Source organism: Episyrphus balteatus, chromosome 1 (assembly GCF_945859705.1).
Source record: "Episyrphus balteatus chromosome 1, idEpiBalt1.1, whole genome shotgun sequence".
In the NCBI taxonomy this organism is placed as follows: Eukaryota; Metazoa; Arthropoda; class Insecta; order Diptera; family Syrphidae; genus Episyrphus; species Episyrphus balteatus.
Window position 1 is genome coordinate 17,345,686 of NC_079134.1, and position 19,343 is coordinate 17,365,028.

The following is a 19,343-nucleotide window of genomic DNA, read 5'->3' on the forward strand; positions in this document are numbered from 1 at the left end:
GGTTGCATAAAAATCCAGTAAAATATGCTACAGCTACTTAAGGGTATGAATTATTGATTAAAGCAGAGAAAAAATCATAGTTTCTTTACATTAAATGGAATTAAATGGAATTTTTTAATAGTGCCTTGGTAGTTTTATGAAGAGATTTCTTGGAATAAGACTTTTTTTGAATTCTTTCATTTTTCCATCCAAAGGTTGTACTCTTGATTTACAGTTAAATTGCAAAAAGTTGAAGTCTATAAAGTTGATTAAGTAAGTCCGAGAGAGATTTTTTAATTAAATATATTTATATGTAAATAAAAAATTAAAAAAAAATTAGAAAAACCTTTTTTTCAATTTAAATTGAAACTCATAAAGGATGAAAGTGGCAAAAGGCTTTATATTTTTTTATAATTTCGCTCTTTTCTCAGAGATGATACAATATTTTCGATTACCTTGGGTGAGCGTTTTAGTTTATTTTTTCATAGAACATTTTTTGGTCTTTAAATACAACTCTCTTTTACAAGCACCTCTTTATTTTCATAAGCTTTTAAAGAACACATACTCATTTTCAAAAACTATTTATGAAAATAATTTAGATTGAAAAATGATTAAACAACATCAATTCAATTTATTGGTCAAGGTTAGCATTTTTTCACTAACTATTTCAGATTTACTGTAGGAAAAAAAGTTACGCATACACCTCAGTGACCCAACTGTTTTTTCTTTTGTATTCATCAGAATTAAAATATAATATAATTGCTTTTAAGTGTAAATTAATTCTTGAATATGATACACCCTGAGTATCTGACCAATTAGAACTTAAAAAAAAAAAAAAAAAACTAACAATTTCTTTGAATCTAAACAAAAAAAAAAAAAATGTTTGATTGAAAAGGGTTTTTCTTGAGTTATATTGATAATCATTATGTCGAATAGAAAGGAACTTAGACGTTCACGGATTTTTATTGCAGAAATCGTTCAATGGGTTATAAGAGAAAATAAAACCGCGGAGTGCTATTAAATGAGATTGTGGAAACTGAAGATACTGGTACAAAAGCCCCCTTTTTGGTTTTTTGAATATATCTCGTAAACCAAGCAAAAAAAGGGTTGAAACCCTTGAGTTTAGATGCAAAAATCGTGTTATTAAAAAACTAAAACCTGACTTCTTTAAAAAGTGGTGTCAGAACTGATACAACAGGTCGAAAGATATATTTGAAATAACTTGAAAAGAAGACTCAAAACCAGAAAACTCAGCAATTATAATATTATTACCAGTATTATTATTTTAATCTTTTAAAGATCTAAAGATCACTACAAATATCAGTAAGCCAATTTGTACTGAAAAAAAACAAAGCAGAATCCCACGATTGCAATATTTGCTTACATTTAAAAATGTTTTTTTTTTTTGTGACATAAAAATCTCTTTTTTTGTTATAGTTTTATTTTATAAAACAAATTTGATAATTTCAATAGAATTGGTCCAATTCTTTATGTAATCAAAAATATTTTAGGTCTTAGTTCTAATTTCAGTTTTCCTAACCTCTTTTAGAACTGATTTTTTGGAGGTTTACTTCTTTTACGAAGTTTTTTATTGGAGTGAAAAATTACTTTTCTGACAAATATAAAGAGGACATTAACCTATATTAACTAATCCTGCGATAACATCGAATTATTATGGTAAGGACCTACTAAATTTTAAAAAGGCATGTTCAACCTAGTACGGAATAGTGGCAAATAAAAATTTTTTTTTAAGGAGATGAATGATATAAAATCAAGAGGGGGTGGTTATTATAAATCCATTTCATGTTCGGAAAATAACTTATATTCATTTCGTACAATTGTTTTAATATTGTTTACCAAAAAAAAAAATATGTAAATGTAAAAAAATCCTTCAATTTCACTGATTTACCTGCAAAAAAACACAATCAATCAAATAAGAAGATTGCAATATTAAAAATATTATATTGAGATTCCTCTTCTGTGCAAATTGTTTCAATTTTTTTTCTAGGACACACTTTCAATCAATGAGTGCATCGAATGGAAAAATAGTATAATAATACAACAACAAATTTAAAAACAAAAAAAAAAAGAAGAGAATTCTTTTCAATTATATCGTTTGCTCATTTGCCTAGTCCTTTCAGAATTCTGACCACAAAAAAAAAAAAAAAAATGAATAAAATCATTTAGGCTTTAAGCATTTCATTTTTTTTTTGTTGTATATAAAATGCAAGTGAAGCGAGTAATAGGGAATCGAGGACGAGGAGGAATCATTTGCATCTCTCTTCTCTTTGTTTTTTTCTTTCGTTTCGTTTCGTTTTGTATTTTATTTTATTATTTCCATTCCGTTTCATTTAAGTGTGCACATTTTTATCACTGAGCGAGGACAACAACAAGGATATACCTACTCGTACTACAACGAAACGACGTGTTGTTGGATGATGTTGAAAGGATTGATTGAATCACGCTTCGTTGAAAGCAATCCTCAATTCTCATACATTCATCACTAGCGTAACCATGTGATTCGATTAATTTTATTGATGGGCACTGAGCAGGTCATCCCTGAACTTACAACAACTATATACTCCAACTGATACTGGAGATAGACTTGAAGTAAATATGAATGAAATAAAAAATAAAAGAAAAAAAAAAAAATTGCATTGCCTGTCGGAAATCAACAGAATCATTGTTATCCTGCATTCGATTGGTCACAGTGGACGATTTTATTGTATTTTCTTTTCTGCACTTTAGATAGGTTTTTTTTTTTAAATCTCTTCTTTTTATTTCTCCTCTTCGATTGTAAGTTTATTGAATTTAGCCTTGTTCTTTCAAAGTGAAAATGTGGGGTATTATTACGATTTTGAAGTGATTTCTTGATAGAGTTTGGTTTGGTCTATAAGTGGAAATATAATTCACTTACATTTTTTTTTTTTATATATTTTTAGTGGTATGTTTTTTTATTTTGTGTTGTTCTTTGAAGTGCGATGATTAAGTTTGAATTTCAACTGAAGATAGAGATAGGTAGGTATTATGTCAACTTTTGTTTTGAAGATACGAATCAATTTTACATTACGATGACGGAAAATTTGAAGAAAGAGGATCTCATAATAAATTTTGTCCTGCTGCTTTTGTAGAGGGTGTCAACTCCAATAGATGTGATTTTTGTGTGTAAGTCTTATGGAAAATTTTAAAACTTCTCCTTTTTTCTGATTTATTTATAAAAATTTAAATTAGTTCAAAAGTGCATATAAATATTTAAAAAAAATATATTGAACATTTCCCTCGCTATTTTTTTTTGAATATTTTTTTTTTTTTTACTAAAAAAACATATTTGAAATTATGTAAGAAAACTTAATTTAATTTTTTTTGCAATAAAAAAAATACGTTGCTACTAATTAGAGCTATTAATTTAATTTTCTGAGAATGTAAAATTTAAAAAAACATTTAAAAGTTACATAATAAAGTTTATTCAATTGTAAAAATGTGTTTCTTGATTTCAGAATAATATTAAACTGAATAAGCAAAAAAAAAATTCAATTATGTTAAACATATTGATTTAATTACTCCTCTATTAAAGTGTAAATATTTGATTTAAACAAAACTAACGTGATGGGAAAATGTGTGATATATTTCAAGCTTGAACGAGAGTTTGCTGAATATTCCTTAGTCAATAATTATATTCGTTGGAACTTTTAACCACAAATCATGGGACGAAGTAATGCATTAAATTTTAATTAGATTGCAGAAAAAACATCCATCATAAATACAAAAAAAAAATGTAAACATATTGATGAAAGAGTTAAGCACATACAGACAATTATAATTAAATTACCTATGGAAAACAAAAATTGATTTTATCATTTTTATCTGTTTATATTTATTGATAGTGTATACAAAAAAAAAAATATTATTTACATGTATTTATACCGAGTATAATATTCCTGACATTTTAATTAAATTTTTGTTTGAATTGATTTCTCTTGACAATGACCAATTTACATCATTTTACTTTGAACCTTTAACTTTAATATGGAGCAAAAACTTTAAGAGCCTATTTTAAATGAAGAAGCTAAGAGACTTGAAAAATTTGAAGATTTAACATAATTAAAATAATAAAACAAAATCATATCATTACAAACCTATATCCTTCAAATTTCTTTAAAATTTGAGTTTTATGAATATATAAAAAGATCAAGAGAAAAAATTGTTAAATGTAAGATTTAAAATATTTTCACTATGGGTACCAATCAATTTATTTTTGGACTGACTAAAAGTCACTGCAAGAGAATATAAAGCTTTCATCTCGTGGCAACTAAATCCGTAGGTTTTTTTTTGGTAGAATATTTTTTGATTTTCAACCAAACTCAATTTCAATTTCAGGTAAGTCAGCTAAAAGATTTTTTTTTCGTGGTGGCTTAGCCTACTAACATATCTATCTAACCTATGTTTTGAAAGCTGTTTTTTTTTTGTTTGTTCTAAAATCAATTCTTTTGAATTTTTTTTCTAATCCAATAAAAATTCAATCAGATATTTTTCTATTCAGCTAAGCTAACTTACTCACATATAGATACTACTCGTACATCTGAAAGGTTTTTTTGGTCGAAATGGTAAAATTATTTTATATTTGTTTTTGACTCAGATAACTAATGGAAATACATATAATAACCAATGAATTTTAGTTTCAAGAATTAAAATTTAATATTTTATTTTGAAATTGATCATGGTTTGGTTATGTCGTTTTAATTTATTTCGACTTAATTAAAAACATAGATAAATGAAGAGAAAATACACAATCATCTCTTTTAAAAGTAGTTTTTTTGCAGTTTTATAAAAAATAGTAAAAATGGCAATGTCGTGGTATATTTTGTTTTAAGTCAAACATCCAATCTTTAATATTTTTTAATAAATCATTTTGTTATTGAAAAATTAGTTAACCCTTTCGGTAAAAATTCGTAAAAAATATTCCATCAAATATTTTTTTAGGTTTTTAGGTTTTGTTGGCTTAATTGAAAGATAATAATGCCTAGTTACTGGATTAGTACAACAAATTAGTCAAATATCATACTTTTAATTTTTTTGTATCGAAAAAGGGACTGCAAAAAAATTTTTTTTATATAGGTATTAGTCGAGTCAAATTAGACATAAAATTTGTAAAATCTCGGAATCCAGGGAAAGTCGATGCATCTGAAAAACGAGTATAGGACTGCATTATAACAGGGTCAAATAAGAAAGTTAAAAAAAAAAATTTCAGCGCTCTCGATTACAACAGTTTTTATGGACCGTTTACTGTCATTCCGTATGCAAGCGTCAATCGGAATTGCTATCTCATTTTAGATTTTGCTCAAACTTTGTAGGGATGTTCTCTAGGACTGTAAGGAAGCAAATCCATGATGATTTAATTTTAAGTTGCGTGGTTTCCCCGCTACCCGCAGTCGAACTTTTTCAGAAAGTCATTTTTATGTTATTATAACTTTGCGTCTACTTAAGATATCTTTTTGTTTGAAACGCCATTTTAAAGCTTAAGAATAGTAATTTTTGAATATATATTAAAAAATTACGTAATAATTATCCCTGAATTAAAAATAATTTTTGAAAAACTGGTAATTTTGCTGATTTCTCATGGTTTTTGACTGGCTCCAGAACCTTGGCTATTATATGTAGGAAGCTTATACTTACCAAATATTAAATATAGATATTTTTCAACAAATTACATATAAAATGAACTCGATGGCTGTACTCCTTATGCAAAAATTTTAAGTTCAAAGTTTTGAGTTTTTTGAAAAAATATTTTTTTATACTATGATTTTTTACGATTTGACTAAAGATAGAAACATGAAACTAACAGTGTGTTAAGCTGAAACTTTTAACTTTAAGTCCTCTAGATAAAATTGTGTTATTTTCATATCTTTTAGTGTACCGCTTGTTTGAAAATTCGCAAAAATGCTAAAAAGCCAAAATAACCCCTACTTAAGGCTATGATTGCACTATGTTTGACATAAGATAGAAGCATGAAATTAATAGTATATTTAGTTCGTACTCTTAACTTAACACACTGTAAGTTTCACATTTCTTCGTCTAGTCAAATCGTGGAAAATGACAGTATAAAAATTAGCTTTTTTAAAATACTCAATACTTTGAACTTAAAATTTTTGCATAAGGAGTACAGCCATCGAGTTCATTTTAGATGTAATTTGTTGAAAAATATCTATATTTAATATTTGGTAAGTATAAGCTTCCTACATATAATAGCCAAGGTTCTGGAGCCAGTCAAAAACCATGAGAAATCAGCAAAATTACCAGTTTTTCAAAAATTATTTTTAATTCAGGGATAATTATTACGTAATTTTTTAATATATATTCAAAAATTACTATTCTTAAGCTTTAAAATGGCGTTTCAAACAAAAAGATATCTTAAGTAGACGCAAAGTTATAATAACATAAAAATGACCTTCTGAAAAAGTTCGACTGCGGGTAGCGGGGAAACCACGCAACTTAAAATTAAATCATCATGGATTTGCTTCCTTACAGTCCTAGAGAACATCCCTACAAAGTTTGAGCAAAATCTAAAATGAGACAGCAATTCCGATTGACGCTTGCATACGGAATGACAGTAAACGGTCCATAAAAACTGTTGTAATCGAGAGCGGTGAAATTTTTTTTTTTAACTTTCTTATTTGACCCTGTTATAATGCAGTCCTATACTCGTTTTTCAGATGCATTGACTTTCCCTGGATTCCGAGGTATAAAGCTAATTTGACTCCACTATATGGTCATAATTTTGAAAAAAAAAGATATAAAAAATGTTAATCCAGAAATTGTTTTGCTTTTTGGCTTAGAAGAAGTAGCATAAATTACACGGTGTAACACTCAAAATATACGCGGGCGGAGACCTATCACGTTTTGTAGAGCTAGTCGCACTGATTACGAAACGGTATTTAAAAAGTCCCTAACACCCCTAAAATCTGGAGTTATAGGCAAAAAACAGTTTTTTTGACCTTCACCCATTGAAAATAATCTAGCTTCGTCAAATTATTTTATCAGATTTTTCTTTTTTCAAAATATTTTTTGTTTTTATTTTTCAATTTTCTCAAAAACTAGAAGACATAGAAACATATATATAGTTTTCACTGTTTGATAAGGAATCAATTGAGGCAGTTTTTTGTGTGAGTAATTTTTTTTATTAAAATTCACAGTCTGGACAAAAATAGTATAAAATGAGTTTAAAAACAATTTTTTTTTCGCCTATTTTTAACTTCGAAATCGATTATTTCAAAAACTATTGGTTATATTATATTGATTTAAAAATTAGAATTAAAGGTATAATTTTGCCTTTCGGAATTGGTATCATTTATTACTGTAAGTGTTGCCGTTGTTTTTTAATATTTTTGTTTTTTAATTTTGATAATTTTTTTTTAGAAAACTACCCCTCCCACCTAAACGGGGGGAGATAGACCCCCTTCTAAAGAAAAAAAAAATCATGTGTGCAATTCACACTTGTTTAAAGTGAAACCTTAAAAAATCATTTTTCTTGCAAAGAAAATCGAAAAAACCTACCTTTTTTATTCCAACAACCTATAACAAATTTTATATCACCTTTCATATGAGGCTTCAATAAATGTATGTATCTATCATGCCTACCAAAAAAGTAAGAATTTTTTAAAGCCAACCATGTCGAAATTTCAAAATGAGACTACGGTAATTTATTTACTGGTGGCTGATCTGATCATCATCGGCAACAGATCTCCACATTTGATTTGAGGTATTTTTCAATTTAAGAGCTTATATAGTGCTTGTAGAGCACGTACCGTTATGTGTGATATATTAAATAAAAGGTTATGTTATCAGCATGCGTATTAAAGTTAAACCAAATTTGTATGTGCACTAGATCAAAAGATATAACGTGTGTAGAAAAAGAACATCTTTTTACCGTAATCTCAGAATTTTGAATATGAAATTAATTGAAATTATGTACATTTATAGTTTATTTAATTACCTATCTACAGTACCAATTTCATTCATCTATCTATTAAAACAAAAAAGTTATAACAAGTTGAAGTCGTGTCGAGTTTTCGTTTCATCTTGTTTCAAATCACTACGATACTAAAGAAGTTTTCACTTCAAAAATGTTTGTATTAAGCTCCTCTACAAAAACCCGTTATCAAATCCTGGCGCCCAAGTTATCCTACCAAGTGCCAAAACAACATTTTTGTTCTATACCTAAAAGTTCGAATTTCTGTACCTTTTTTTTTTTGCGAATTCTAAATTGATTTTCATAAAAAATACCTCGTTTGATTTGGAAATAAATATTATTTTACAATATATTTTTAAAACAGCATGTTGTTGTGAAAATATATACTTTAATTTGATGTCGAAGTTGGGTAAATGACGAAAAAAATGGGATTTTTGAACTTTGACAGCTTATAATTTCTAAGTGGTTTAACCGAGTTACATGTTTTATACATTGTTTAAAAGGTAGGTATATATATCTCTTATCAGAAACTGTAAAAAAATCGAAAATGGGTAAAAAAATTGACGTTTTTTTGCCCATAACTCCAGATTTTGGGGGTGTTAGGGACTTTTTAAATACCGTTTCGTAATCAGTGCGACTAGCTCTACAAAACGTGATAGGTCTCCGCCCACGTATATTTTAAAACCTCATTTTTGTAACTCCGTGTTATTGTTCTATAAAAAGTTATTTTCTCAGTTGTCCGACCTTTTTTTGGTGGTCATAGGCAGTGTATGTTACTAACATGTAACATGAGAATTACACATTAGTTTTGCTATTTATTATTTTGGAACATAACTCTTTGCTATTTATATTTGCTAGTTGTGATATTTTTGACACGATAAATACTGAAAAAAAAAACCATTTTTTAGTATTGATTTTCATAACTTGGGTTCGAAAGGGTTAAATTAGTTAGCAATATTGAGCATCTTGCTAATTTGATAATAATGAATTTGCAGTGAGTTAGAAAATTTTGAAAAAGTAGAAAAAACTTTTATAAATTTTTTAACTTAGATCCCCGGATATTTTTCAAATGGTTAATATTAATGAAAATACAGTTGACTTTTAATTGAATTTTGAAGAAAAAATTATATTAAATTAATCCCTCAAACTCGAATTTTTCCCTCTAACAGTCTAACTCGAACCAATTTTCTAGTCCCGTGAAAGTTCGACTTGGAAGTAGTCGACTGTATTATGGTAGAATAATCTGTTTTGTACAAGAATATAGGGTAAAGGCACTAGTATCCGGACAGTTAAGGTACTTTTGAACTTTGACGTCGAATAGTTTTATTGTTTTTCAAGCTTTAGCAAATATTTTGGTAGTTTCTTAAAGTTTGGCATTTTTGTAATAATGTTACATTCACATAATTTTTAAATAAAACATTTTAGTATTTAAAAATAAAAATAATAAAAAAAGTTCGATTTGCACTAGTGTCCGGACGCAAAATTTAGTTTCCGGACAAATTTATTTTAGTATCCGGACACGATAATTTTATATGAATTTATGGTTCTTTTTTCGTTTTTATGAAATAAAACATCTTTTGTTTTTGAAAAAAATATGAACATACTAACTTTAATATACAAAAAAGTTTATTAAAAAAATTAATTGTTGAAAAAAAACTGTGGTAGGTACTTTTTAAGGTTAAAATTGTTTTTAATAAAAGTTATCATTAATCAATTAACAAAAAGAAGACACTAACAGCATATATAATTGTTAAAAGAATTAATAATAATTCATTTCAGTTTTAAAAAAATCCTATAGATAGGTAGGTACTTTTTTCATTGGATACCTACAAAACAAACGAAAAATTGTTCTTATAATAAGAGTAACAATCCACTTTTCTTGGCAAACTTTTCGTTAAAACTATTATAAATAAGGACTTAGGTACGTTTATGTTAAAACGAGGTTCTTGGGATGAAATTGAAACTTCGTTCGGAATCGAAGGAATTGTCAAAATTGAACGAATATTTCCAGAATTCTTTATTACTGAAGGGGTCCTCATTTCTCAATAACATCACGTTGTTACCACCATAGCCATATTTTTCAATTTTTCTTCATTTAAAAGTGGTGAAAAAATCAGTTTGAAAGTGCTTGGCCTACATTTTTATCTCCCAATCAGATTAGGGGGATTTAAAAACACTAACGTCAGCCGACAGGATGATGTGGGTTGTCTTCGGTGGCAATGCGTACAAAATAACTAGATTTTTTGAACAAAATTCACTCAACTTTAGTGTTAAATGTGACTTATGTCCATCACATGATGTTCCACTTTGTCATCAAGCAAGCGTTTGTGTCCGCAGTTTGCAACATAATCAAAAAAGGTTTCGCTCCTCATCCAGTAGTGGTCTGATAAATATTTATGTAGCCTAAGGAGGCTATACAGAGAAAATAACGAAGGGATAACTTTACTTCTGGTATATTTAACTTTATTTCTGGTACATTTTACTAATTTCTAATATATTTAACTATATTATGATTAAATATACCAGAAGTTATGTTTTTTTCCGTGATATAATTTTGCTAGTATTTGGGTAGAGACAAAAGCTGGGGTCGTATTACGGCACATGCTCGTTAACGTATGGGAGCTATGTGTCCCTCTTTTTTTCTACTAATTAAATAGAGACAGAAATAGTCAAAATATTAACGTAGGTATGATCGTAATCGTGTGCCGTGATTCGACCCCTGGTTTCATCGCCATTTAATATCATACTCGAGTCATAAATGGAAATATGTTCCTGGCCACCACTTTTCAAATAATTTTAGAGCTATTCAAACCATTTTAAAATGCTTTCTTGTCTAAAAACTGCTGTTCCTTGCCTACTAATGTTTTCAGCTTCTCTCAAAGCTAGAATTGGATTTATATAAATCCTTGTATCCTCTATGGTCTTTGATATGTTTTTTTTTTAATTCATTCCTTATAAGATAACAAATTTAAAAGTACAAAAACACTTAAAATTACATTAAAAACAAGGGTGTCCGGAAACTGAATCCAGTTTTTCAGTATCCGGACACACATATTTTAACTAAGGAAACCCTGTCCGAATACTGAAACATTGAGAGAAAAATGCAATTCTCTTGCATTAAAACCCAAAATATGTTCCAAACTACAATTTTAGAGCCTAAAAAACGATTTTTCCTTTTCCCTCATATTTTCAGTATCCGGACACTGTGTCCGGGAACTAAAAAAAGTCTTAAATTTTAGTTTTAGTATCCGGACACTAAAAAATATAATTAAAAAAAAACTTTTTCACTATTTTATTAATAAATTAACAAAATGTATCATATTTACTTAAAACTAACAATTTCCTTTTATAATAAAATCAATAAACAGGTCTCAATTTTCTTAGTTTTTGCAAATGCTTCCCCTATTTTTTTCTTACACAAAATCATTTTCAAAACCTCACCCCTGATGTCGAACACTTAACTGAAGTATATCTCTTAAACCATTCAGGGGATCTGCTGGAAACTTTGCATTTATATGTGAAATACATCAGAGAAAGTATATATGTGCTTTTATTCGAACTTATTAGGATGATTTACCTATTAATCGCAAAAAAATCACAAAGTGTCCGGATACTAACACTGTCCGGATACTGATGCCTTTACCCTATTTGTCTTGATCGTTTGATTATTATAATTGTCCAAAGTGTTAATGAACTTTCTTAATGATTTTCTAAAAATTTTGACTTCGAATATCTTTTAAACGGTTAGATGAAAGAAAAAAAAGTACAAGGCCATTTTGTAGAGCGTTTTATTTACTACAAGAATATGTAAAGGAATTTGCTAAAAAGTCGATTGATAAAGAAATTAAATTTTTTACTTGCTCTATAGGGCAAGTATTGGTTTCGTATCAAAAAAAAAATTCGAGGTTTTAATCAAAACTAATATTACTATAATCGAGAAGCCCAAAAAAGTGGGTTTCGTCATGGCGTCCTACGCCTAGAACGTATACCTCCCATACAAACTTTTCGAGGTATTTAAATTATCTCGAAAACGGCTCTAACGACTTTGATTAAATTTAACACAAGTAATGCTGTACGTATATCTAATATAACTGCGTTTTTTAGTTTTGATAATTTCTTTTTTTTTGTAATCGCTAATGTCGGCTCTTCCCGTGAATGAGTTATTGCAATTTTCTCGAAAAAGGCCCTAACGATTTCCTTTAAATTTGGCGTTCGTTACAGTGATTCTAACAAAACTGCGTTTTTAGTTTTTCAAAATAATTTTGGAGAGCGGAAATATGGTGTTGCGGTTTTCTGCCAAATTGATATATTTTTTAGTTAATGTCGTATATTTCATCAAAGGCTAAGCCAATTTTATTCAAAATTTGAAGAAAATTTGTCATTTTTAAGTGTAAAATGTAAAAAAAAAAATTTAAAAAGTTTTTGAAAAAAAAAAATTTAAATGGAATTTTTTTACTTTTTTTTCAAAATTTAACGAAAATCTTTAATTTATAATAGTTATTTACGATATAGATAGGTACTTTGAACTACAAGAGCAAGTACGTGCAGCCCCAGTCGTGCATTATTTTATCTAATATGAGATTGATGTAAAAAACTGCGAAGCTGAGGATCTTCCCATTTATATTAGGTGCTCATATTTGGTGAGTTTTTTCTAGCATTCGATTTTTCGGAGTATAAAAAAAAAATATTCGATTTTTTTGACCCACCCTATTGTACAGTGTACACTATATTCACAAGTACTATCGCAGTATTTTTACCTTACCAAAAAATGCTTGATATTTATTGTGAGTAGTAATACAGCAATGCAGTATTTCAGACTTCTGTCTGTCAATCAGAAAGAATAAGAACTCAAATGGTTGTCCTTGAAACTATAGTTTTCCATACAACCTTGTTTTTTAATTTTTGAAGTTATACTTCTTATGGGAGGGTGGGTATGAAAATTTACTTTTTGACAAGAATGTCAAAGGGATTATGACGCGATCACCCTGGGTAGCAGGGCTGTCGTTTCACCTTTAGAGTAGGCAGTACTTTAGTATTTAAAAATGCAGTACGCCACAGTACGGCAAACATAAAACACACAACACGTAGCAAGTTACATGTTTCATGTGGCAAGTTGCATGTGGCAAGTTGTATGTGGCAAGTTGCATGTGGCAAGTTGCATGTGGCAAGTTGTATGTGGCAAGTTGCGTGTGGCAAGTTGCATGTGGCAAATTGCGTGTGGCAAGTTGCATGTGGCAAGTTACATGTGGCAAGTTGCCAGGGTTGCAAAAAGCTAACATTTCAGTTCAGCTCACAGCTCAGCTCAAATTTGAGCTAGGTACCATAGCTTAGCTCATTTGAGCTGAGCTGAAAGTGAGCGCCCCAACTTCCAACGCCTATATCTCGGAATTTTGATAAAAATGAAAAAATTTTTTTTGATGCCAAAAGGTAGCGGGGACTCTAACCTACATTTAGGTACAACTTCCATCCCTGTAGGTACACGCGTTCTCAAACCAGGAGAACTTAAAGGTAAAAAAAAAGTTAAGCCCGATTCTGAAAAAATAGGCATGATGTGGCGGTTTAACATGCAAAGCGATTTTTTAAAAATCTGACAATGTGCAAAGCGTAGGCCCATGACACAAGCTATCATTTGGCATCACTCCCAAAAATTGCTCTCAAGCGGCTTAGCTTCCAGGAGCGTTCAAAGATTCGGGGATTTTTCGAAAAAAAAAATGTACCCCAACTTTCAAACACGATTTTCTCGGAATTTTGAAAAAAATCGAAAAACCGGATTATACCACTATCGGCTAGCTGAGAATATAAGCTTTCATATGGCACCACTCCCCTGTCTCTAGATCAAAGCGTTCCAACGCCTATATCTCGGAATTTTGAAAAAAAATGAAAAAAATTTTTTTGATGCCAAAAGGTAGCGGGGACTCTAACCTACATTTGGGTATAACTTCCATCCCTGTAGGTACACGCGTTCTCAAACCAGGAGAACTTAAAGGTAAAAAAAAAGTTAAGCCCGATTCTGAAAAAAAAGGCATGATGTGGCGGTTTAACATGGAAGGCGATTTTTTAAAAATCTGATAATGTGCAAAGCGTAGGCCCATGACACAAGCTATCATTTGGCACCACTCCCAAAAATTGCTCTCAAGCGGTTTAGCTTCCAGGAGCGTTCAAAGATTCGGGGATTTTTCGAAAAAAAAATTTACCCCAACTTTCAAACGCGATTTTCTCGGAATTTTGAAAAAAGTCGTAAAACCGGATTGTACCTGAAAAGAAATATTTTACTAAAAAAATAGAAATATATTTACTATTAACCCTAGAAAGATAATCTACGTCTGTAAGACGTATGGCGTGTAAAGAACTGTTTTATCTAATTCATATGACAAATATGACAAAAAGTGTTAACATAAGACCAAAAATCTTTTTTAGAATCATACGTCTCTGAGACGTATATTATGATTATCTTTCTAGGGTTAAAAAAACCAAGAGAAAGATCACGAAAAATTATCTGTTTTATTTATAAAAATATCCATGTGTTAAAATAATTCCATTAATAACTAGAACCAAACATCTTGAGCTATGGTGTTTTATAAAAGTTTAAAATATCTTCATATTTCATTATACTTTCCAAATAAAAATCAATGTATCCTCTCACCCATTACAGCTCAGCTCAGCTCACTTTACTTTAGCTCACCCAACAGCTCAGCTCAACCATCAGCTCAGCTGACTTTCAGCTCAGCTCAAATGAGCTGAGCTATGGTACATAGCTCAAAAGTCAGCTAGCTCAAAATTTGAGCTGAGCTGTGAGCTGAGCTCAGCTCACTTTTGAGCTTTGTAGCAACTCTGCAAGTTCCATATTGCTACTACTAGTGCTGAAGCACACACAATTCTCATAAAATAACCATATCGCACATTTTATGCTCAATTCATTTAGTTTGGTTAAGCGTATACCGTACGTTCTGAACCGCACAACATGTGTAAATTTCACACAATAAATTGAAAACTACATGGACGCAAGGAGGATGAAAGAATTAATTTATTGTTCACTTGATAAAAATGTAAAAAAACGATGTGTGGATTAATTAATTTAATAATAGAAATTAAAAATATCAAATGAAATTCATTTACATATACTGAATGAGAAGTATAACTTCAGTCGCGTGTACATGTGTACACACACTCTTTTTTTATTTTTTTAAGAAATAAGATTAACAGCTAAACAACGTGAACAAAAAATTAAAAACACTCCTCTCCAACTTAAATAAAAGAAATTACCAGACAAACTTTTTATCGCCTCTAAGTTGTTTATTTGATTTTTAATTAAATGCATTCAACTTCAAAATGACGCAATTTGAAACTTAATTTTAAAACTTAAAGTTAGCTGAAAGAAGAAGATGAAGTAAGAAAAAAAAAAAAAAAAAAATAAATCATTTTCACTATGGTACGTGCTTTACTCTTCTACATCTTCTATCTCAATAATTTTTCCTGTTCTCGTATAAATTATATTTTATTCATTTATTTGAAAAATAATTTCAGATTTTCGTTACGTGCTTGGAAAGTGTAAATGAGAAACTTCCTTCGGAATGGGAATACATTTATATTTATATTTACCAGCTCCAAGCGTGGAACGTTAACTTGCACGAAGCGAAAAGGATTGAATCAGGTACTAAGAAAGGGATTAGATGCTGAAATGAAGGTTATTTTTAAAACTTACCCAAAAAACTTTATAGTGTTCAAGCATCAATCTGCCAAGAATATTTCGCGTGTTGAGATGAAAGGAAACCATACAAAGATGCATAAAACATAAAAGTTTGTGCAAAATTCTATGAAAATAGGTTTTAAAGATTTCCTCGAAAAAAGCTAACCAAGCAAATTACATTTTTTTTTTTTGGAAAATTTAATTCAAATTGAAAATTCCTTAATATTGATAACCCAGAAATAATGTTTAATTTATGAATCATCATTTTGCAGGGAAAAACGAAAGAAGAGAAGATGAAGAAGAATAAAAAAAAAAGGAAATGAAATGGCAGAGTGTTTGATAAAATTTAACTCAAATAAAACGGAAATTGTATTATCCTGCAAAATGTTCACGTTCGACATCACAAAAGGAATTTTATCTTTATCGTATTAAAGGATATTTTATTGTTCCCCCAAAAAAACTGGAGGACTCCTATAAAGAAATTGTTTGATTTAATACTTAGAATTCACTGAGGGTGCATTAAATTTGTCTCGAATAAAATAATAATGATTATTCTCTGCTAAGATAGAGATAAGACATGCTAAAAGAGAATTGGGAATTGAAAACAAACGTTTGGGCGTGACGTCTGAGATATCATTAATATCTATTTGTTTAGTCCCGTGACAACAATTTCATTTCAGTTTGAGTGTTGTTTGTGGTTTTAACGAGAAAAAAAAAACTATGTTTGTGATGAAGTTTCTGAAGAAAGTTTTTTTGAAAGCCTAAGAGGACAAACTTCCTGAAAATAGCGCAATGAATAAATAATATTGATAATTCTTTTCGAAAACAAAATAAATTTAATATAGAGAAAAAATTCAAAGTTAGTTGTTTTAAGTTAAAACCAACTTACTCAGTTTTTGTAAGAATGGCGGACTAGGAGAACCTGATAAGAAGAGCCTAATTGGCACTAAACAGAGTTTTAGAACCGAAAATTTTTGGACAATTTATATAACATACGATTCCTTAGCAATCCGATACTATACATAATTGCGAGTCCGATGCACTAACTTATGTGTATCAGAATCCAGAAATATACTTCTTAAGCCTTCACATGGTTGAACAATAACAACCAATAACAATATTAAGTCTGGGAGTTAATTTTCTATGTTGTAAAAGTGATGGGAGTTTTATAAGTAAGAGTCTGTGAGAATAGGGTTGGTGTATGGATCTTTGGGACCATGGAAGAAAACGAAGGCAAAAACGCAAAAACCTCCTATATATACCTTCAAGTCTATTTATATGAACAGAATAGAAAGGAGCCTATATTACGCAGCCGTATTCAAGTACAGGTCTAACAAAAGAAATATAAAGAAGCTTGAGGACATAGGGATCACAGAAATCACGAGAAAATCGTTTGATAAAACCAAGAATCTCATTAGCTTTTTTAACTATAAAGTTATAATGGTCAGTAAACGTCAACTTAGTGTCAAGAATAACTCCTAAATCAGAGAACTCGGAAAGCTTACAGAGAGAAGAAGAATCTAAAATATAATTATAAGTTAAAATTGTTTTTTTTTGCGTGTAAAACACATAGTTTTACATTTGTCTATATTCAAATAAAGTCGGTTTATATTTTACCATTCCCTAAATCTATGTAGATCTTCCTGAAGCTGTGAGCAGTCATTAATTGAGTTTATAATTTTGAAAATTTTAATGTCATCAGCGTAAATTAAAACAGACGAGTTTTTTATAATGGATGTTATGTCATTTATGTACAAAATAAATAAAAGGGGACCTAAATGGCTACCTTGTGGAACATCAGAGTTGACATGAAATTGGTCCGATTGCTCATTTCTGAAAGTAACAGTATAACTTCTATTCTTTAAATATGACGAAATCCACAGTAAAAATTTGTCATTAAGTCCTAAGGCCTTTAGTTTGTGGACTAAAGTCTTGTGACACAATTTGTCGAAGGCTTTACTAAAGTCTGTGAACACACAGTCTAGGTACTTGCTTCCGGTTTTCAAAGGAATCAAGGCAAAAAGAAGTAAAATGGAGCAGATTAGTAATAGTTGACTTATTTTGGACGAAGCCATGTTGATTGTCGCAAATAATTGACTTGCAGTTAAAGGATAACATGCTACAGATAATGGACTCAAATAGTTTAGGAATAACAGAAAGTTTGGCAATGGGTCTGTAATTCGTGCGATTTCGTTCTTTGACCCTTTTTTGTGAATTGGACTTATAAAAGCATTTTTCCATAGTACTGGAAAGATTGAGCACCTCAGAGATTCGTTGAATAAAACATAAAGAGGATAGGATAAATACGATACGCAATTTTTTTAACACACATGATGGCACACCATCAGGGCCAGGGCTAAAACAGTCGTCAAGTTCTGAGACATTTCGAACAATTAATTCTTCACATATGGTAAAATTAAGTGAGCTTAGGTGTGGAAAATTTTGGGCTGGAAAGAATGGAGGGATAGTTTGAGAAGAAGAAGGAACATCAAAAGCATCTTTGAAGAAACTAGCAAACATGTTCGAAATCAATTTTGAGTCATGACTTGATGTGTTGTTATATGACATAGAGTTAGGGATCGTCAGAATTTCTTTTGCTTTTCACGAAGTTCCAAAAGTTTTTTGGGCTCTGTTTTAACTCTTCTTCAATTTTACAAATATAGTCTAAATAAAGGGTGTTGAAGTAATCAGCAGATTCCTTGTATCTCGTTTATGTTGTTATTACCAAGAAAAACAATAGTAAATTAAAATACCTTTATTGTATCTCAAATAATACAAAATAAGTGCCTTAAAAATTCTAGGAATTACTAATCGCATATTTCGTAACTGTTGGCAAAAATAATTAGATTTTTGCAAATTTTCCCAAAACCAAAACGATATTCCCATTGGAAGTCCCTAAATGAATTTTCATTTCCAGAACCATACTATACTATTATTAAATCCATTATGCCATTAACCAAAAAAAGTAAGTTTCCCATAATTCCTAATGAAAAGTTTGTTCCCTTTTTCGCAAAAATAATTGCTAAAAGTGCGCAATCCGATTTTCAACGAAAAAAAAAGAAGAAAAATACTTACCATTCACTCTGGATTCAGTCTGCACACAGCACAAACTTTTCACCTTTGATGCCAAATTACATCAATTCCATATCAAAAACTGAAACTAACAAAAAAAAAGGAGAAAAAAAAAAACAAATTCCTTAGTAGTTCTGATGGTTATGCATGGTCACCAGGACTAAACCATAAATTTTCCAACCGAATTCAGTAACTTACACTTTGACCTGTGTGAGCTGCTGTAGTTAGCTTTCAAGTCAGAAAAAAGGTCGTTGCCATCATCATCGATGCTATAGACGTCGTCGTCGTTTGCCCAGAATGCAGGTTAGGACAGATACCAAGGCAATACCATAAATCAATATCGACAATATCGAGTTATAGGTTTGCGAGAGTTCAGGAACCTGCCGAAAGTGCAAAATGCCCAAGCTCATATGCAGTATACCAACCTGACGCTCTCTACACAGCCTTTAGGTTTGGCAGGAAAAATATTCCCTTAAAATTTACTATGGGTGAACATTCACTTTATTCAGTTTATGCGCTGAGCGAAAAGATAAAGGCTTCTATGCAGCCGGAGTATAGGTGCATATGGTATTGGAATGTAGGTCGTCCCTTACGAAGCCAAAGTTAGGTATGTGCCTTTTTCCATAACCAAAAAGCCTC

General features: G+C 30.0%; 1 protein-coding gene across 1 annotated transcript in view; it reads right to left on the reverse strand.

The window, feature by feature from the left end:
* LOC129907400 (ras-GEF domain-containing family member 1B) overlaps positions 1–19,343 on the reverse strand; it is a 281,991-nt gene that overhangs the window by 100,711 nt on the left and 161,937 nt on the right. The gene's annotated exons all lie outside the window — the stretch shown is intronic.